This window comes from Vulpes vulpes, chromosome 6 (assembly GCF_048418805.1).
Source record: "Vulpes vulpes isolate BD-2025 chromosome 6, VulVul3, whole genome shotgun sequence".
Classification (NCBI taxonomy): Eukaryota; Metazoa; Chordata; class Mammalia; order Carnivora; family Canidae; genus Vulpes; species Vulpes vulpes.
Window position 1 is genome coordinate 94,084,956 of NC_132785.1, and position 6,000 is coordinate 94,090,955.

Here is a 6,000-nt window from a genome sequence, read left to right on the forward strand (position 1 = left end):
GCCAAAAGAATGATTCACCTGTTTTCCTAAAAATTTTTTCAATGTTATTATTTCTAATGGTTTTTCACATTATTTCATCTGCTATTTCTCCACAATGCACATTCTTTTTCAATAGCTCTATGTCTGCCTTAGATCTCAGCTAACAAGATCATCAGTAGAGGGGCACCTGGATGGCTCAGCTGGTACAGCCAAGTCAGTGACTCTTGATCTCTGGGTCATGAGAAAAAAGGTCATCAATATCTGAGTAGCCATTCCTTTTCTCTGAACATTATTTAAGACAGACAAACCCCAATGAATACTCACAGCTCGCTAAAAGTGTACGTTGGGAGATCATACCACAGGCAGCGACTGCTATGAAACCCCAGAGGTTGAAAGGAAATTCCGCTCTCTAGATCCAGTAAGATAAGAACTATCTTCTAGTAACATAGAATTAGCAGATGTTATGCCTCAGGTCTTTGCTAGAAGATGTATTCCTTACATCTGGTAAGGATTGGAGATTGCTCATCCAATCTACCAGAATATCTTGCTCTTTCAGCTCTGCCTGGTGTATCTTCAAGAAAAGAAATTAACTACAGTTTAGGTTTGGCACTAAAAGAGATTTGTAGATTCACAATGTTTCCCCTGTGTTTTGTTTGTTTGTTTGTTTATTCATTTATTTATGAGAGCAAATGAACGAGGGAAGGGGGCAGAGGGGCAGGGAGAGAAGGAGAGAATCTCAAGCAAATTCCAAGGTGAGCACAGAGTTGTCCAGGGAGCTCCATCCCATGACCCCTGGGGATCATGACTCCAGCTGAAACCAAGAATTGGATGCTTAACCAATTGAGCCACCCAGGTGCCCCTGCATCTAAAAGATTTAAGAGGTAAATTTAGTTTTGTCTTGAAGATTATTCAAGTGTTTAGCAATGTCAAGTCTTTTTAAAAAATAAGATCTTCTAAAAATGCAAATTAAGTTTGTTGATTATCAGAGTATTTTTTAATTAATTTGAAGTATGAAATAACTAATGCTTTTTAATTTGTGACTTCAAATTGAAATTCAATAAAAAATGATTTGTGGCTTCAGTTATTCATGTTGCATTAATTTAAACTGTATGAGTAAGTCATTTCTACTTTTCACATATTATGTATCACAAACTGTCTTGCCCCTAACAATTTTAAATCACAGAGATTGAGCTTTTCAATTTGCCATAAGAAACTTGCTTTCCCTCAGGTCCGGCAGCAAATATTGTTGATATAAATATGTAAGCAGGTTTTTTTTTTTTTTGGTTGTGTTGGACTGCACGTGTTGACAATAATATCAGGTGAGTAATGAATTTTCTTGGTTTATGCAATATTCTCTTAATATATCTGGAGGATAAAACCAGTTATTTTTCAGAGGTGATCTGAAATTTTAGTTATCATTTGAAATGTCAATTGTGACAGTGGCCCTGCAACCACTTCCAAAAGTCAAACAATGTGCCTGTGTTGAAGCTACCTCAGTGTCTTGAGTTGACCGGCATGTTAGCTTCTCTACTCTCCATTTAAGGCACAGGAATGATGGGCACCTCCTCACTAAGGATCCAACTTACTGACATGCAGGACATCAAATCAGAAAATACACTGACAAAGGACTCAGTATCACAAAGTTAGGAACACTGTAACCTATGAGGGTCTTTTTACCTTTCCAAACCCAAGCACTCTCCAACACACTCAAACTCCCATTTTTCATTGAAGACAGGTGGAGTTCCAGCATTCACATCTTTTAAACCATTGGGCTCCAGAGATCTCACAGTGTTTAGGTGACAAATAACTCATAAGGTACCACAATCCACATAGTTCGGAGGGTTCTAGCTCTGTTAGTATGGTTATTTTTCTCTCCTTCAAGTCTCCTGAAGAAGATGAGGGAACTCATACATAAGTTGCTTGTGGGATTCCTTTGGGTACTTTGCAAATTCATTCAGCATATGAGTGTCTATTATATACCATGCACTGTACTAAGCCCTAGGGATAGAGGGGTGAACTAAATATCTATTTAATTCTTACAACAACACTATAAGATAGATATTATTAATTCACATATTATAAATAAAATTGTAGTATCCAAATATTTTTTAACCACAGAAAAATAGTAAAATTTTGGTCCTTTACCACATGTTTAAAAAGGAAATCTAGTAAGTATATCTATTTTCTATGATGGAAGAATAGAAGATTTGGATTTTTTTCCCCTATTGAAGTCTGATAGTGGTTTTCCTTAATTCTTAGATATTGCTGGTGGTGGGGGGTGGGGAGGGGCTGGGTGGCTCAGTTGGTTAAGTGGCTGCCTTCGGTTCAGGTCATGATCTCAGGGTCTTGGGATTGAGCCCCTCATCAGACTTCCTGCCCAGTGAGGAGTTGGCTTCTCCCTCTGCCTTTACTCCTCCCCACTACTTATGCACTCTTTCTCTCTCTCTCTCTCAAATAAGTAAATAAAATTGTAAAAAATGAAAAAAAGATACTGGTGGTGGGTATGTCTGGCTCTGAACAAACACACAAAAAGAAATCAGAACAATAAAAAGATAAATAACCCAAGTAAAGAATGGCAAAGGATTTGGATAGATATTTCTCTAAAAAGATATACAAATGGACGATAAACACATGAAAAGATGGTCAACATCATTAGTAATTAGGGAAATGAAAAATCAAAACCACAAAGACATACTATTTATCACTCACTAGGATAGCTATTATCAAAAAGACAGACTTTTAGGAACAGAACTGTAAGAATCTCCTATTAAGAAATTTGAAGTAATGGGGTGTCTAGCTCAGCTGGTAGAGCATGCAACTCTTGACTCAGGGTCGTAAGCTCAAGCTCCGTATTGGGCATAGAGATTATTTAAAAAAAAGAGAAAAAAGAACAAAAGAAAACTGAAGAAAGTATAGCTCTCCCGGGAAATACATGTGGTATGAAATAAACTACCAAAATAATTATTTTTCGTGCTGAAACCAAAGGAAATACTCCATTCTTTCCTTCTCATATATCCAAAACATAAAGAGAGAAATGGAATGCTTCTTTATAAACTTGTGGTCCTCTTTGAAGCTCAGTGGCTATACACTAAAAAAAATATTCAATAGAGAAAAAACCCAGATTCAGTAGTCAGCTGTCTAACCCCTGGTCCCTTCCCTCCAATACTATTTTTAAGACTTTTTTGCATATATTCATAATTAACAAAGACATTTCCATTGTTTTTTTTTAAGATTTTATTTATTTATTCATGAGAGAGACAGAAACAGAGAGAGAGGCACAGGGAGAAGCAGGCTCCATGCAGGAAGCCTGACGTGGGACTCTATCCCAGGTCTCCAAGATCACACCGTGGGCTGAAGGTGGCGCTAAACCACTGAGCTAGCCGGGCTGCCCATTTCCATTGGTTTTTAAGGACTTGAGCAAATAAGATTCACATGTTCAGAATCTTTAAAAGGACAATATTTATTATTAGGTTCAGTGCAACATTGTTAACACTTTTCAACTGATTAACATTTAACATTTATTTATTCCACTGCGAAGATAAAATATGCAAACATTGAATTTGGAATATAACTTTAATAAGATGCAATAGACTTTAAAGTAAGATAATACTGAGTAATTTAGTAGGTTTATTATATAAGACATAAATAAGCCTAAAAAGAATGTCAAATTTTAAAGCTATAGAACCCTCCTGGAAATAAAATAAGAACAGAGTTGGTTTGAGTATAGTTATGCTCAGCGGCAAAAGAATGAAGTGGATCTATGATTCTATTATTCCAAGACGTTGTGATAATACAGAAAATAAGCTTATAAAAATTCTTAATGCCCAAGGAAAAATGAACCATTCAAAGAAAGTAGAACAATTCTGGGCAATTGATAATCCTCCTATACTTTTCAAAGCCACTCAGAGAAACCAAAAAGGCAGTCACTCGAATGACTACTCAGAACATGATGTGTTGGAGGTTTGCTCTGTTTTCCCTAGTTTCAAAAACTTCCTAATGTCCCGAGTTATTAAGCCTGGGGAAAAGCTGTGGAAGTGGTGGTAGCTCTCGGGATGATATTCATTATGGTACTCATGGTCTGAGTTAGCGAACGCAAGATACATGTGTGGTATCACCCTCACTCATGGCCAACATCTCTACTGCACCATGCCACTATGTCCTAGATTTGTTCTCAGGATCCTTTACAGCACAATCCTAAAGGCAGCACTAATTTTCAGTTGGATCTACCTCAAGAAAACAAGTTTATTCACCATAGTCTTTTGAAGGGCACCCAGGGGTTGGGGGGCCAGGGAGTGAGTGACTCATTAGGGAGGTGCCAGTAGGGGCAGAGGAAGGAGGAGTCCTACGGTCATAAAGAATGCTAAATTTTAAAAGAACAGTTTACTAAATCTAAAGTCCCTTCTTTCATAAATACATACACCAGTGCCATATGTGGCTCACACAAGAATATAAGTGGTGTTATCTTTTAAAAAGCACACAGGACTTGAAGTCTAGAGGCAGAATGCTATTCCTGCGTTATCTGAAACAACCACTCTGATTTGCCTGGCACTGTCTTTTGAGTTTTTATTTGTATTTATTATATGTTTCCGTGTGTGTGTTTTTGTAAACAAAACAATTTATTATTTCAAAGTTCAGAGTTAAATATTTTTTTTAAATAGGAGAGTCATCTGGGTGGCTCAGTTGGTTAAGCCTCTGCCTTCTGCTCAGGTCATGATCCCAGGGTATGGAGATGGAGTCCTGCATTGAGCTCCCTGCTCATTAGGGAGCCTGCGTCTCCCTCTTCCTCTGCTGCTCCCTCTGCTTGTGCTCTCTCTTTCTGTCATATAAGTAAAGTCCTTTAAAAAAAAAAAAGAAAAAATTCAACTGTGAGTAAAATATATAATGGAGAAAATAAGATCCTCCACAATACCTTTCGTAGAGGAATAACCACTCTTAGTGGTTTTGTATCCATTCCTCCATATTTTTTCATGCAAATTTAATTTGGTCTTTTTAACGATTATATAGCATTCTACTCTCTGAATGCATCATATTTTGTTTAACCAGACCTCTTACTGATCAACTTTTGAATTGGGGATAATGTTATTCCATCATAAATAGCACTACAGTGAACATCCTAGTGAACATGTAGTTTTGGGGCACTTGTGCAAATATCCCTTTGGGAGAAATCCCTAAAAGTGAAATTGCAGGATTAGAGAGTATGAACATTTAAAAGGTTAATAAAAATTGTTAATTCAACCTCCAAATAATATTGTCTCAATTTATACTGTCACCCACTGTGTATTAAACTGCCTGTTTCTGGTTTGTATTTTAAGGAACAATACACAAAAAGGACGAGAGAAAATTGTTTAAGTTTAGACTCATAATCTTAGGCCACAGTACTTAACAGAAAGAAAAACATTCTCTCTCTAAAGAGAGCAATATTACAGCTGCCTATTGTCAGGGCAGGCAGATACTAAAAAATGCCTTCTTGGACATTTAGTTTATTTCTGAGATTCCTCTGTATTATCAGAATGGAAAAACAGGACAGTACTTACATGATTTCACATTAAAGGAGTGAGATAAAAGGAGAAAGTCAAAACATTATTATTATTATGTTCATCTTCTGTTCTAACACTTAATCTCAATATCAAGATAGCACATTATTAAGAATAATGTAATATAAAAAATTAGATTCCTAAAAGTGACAATGTATTTTCTTCACTAAATACCTGTGTTGAGTAAACTAATTAAATAACAGATTTGGGTGGGAAAAAATACATGCTTTTTAAAAATCACTTCTTGTTTAGTTTAAACACAGCATTACCTAGCTTTATGTGATTTTTATAGTAAAAAGTGAGAAAGTGTAGCTTAATGGACAACATGCTAATTAATAGAAAATACTAGTAGCTTCTAATATTTTTGAGTACTAGCCCAGGCGCTAGTACTTTGCAGGCATTACCTCATTTGATTCTTATTATAACCCGATGAGATAAGCACTGTTATTAACTCCATTTACAGATCCAATACGTAATTTTTTCCCTG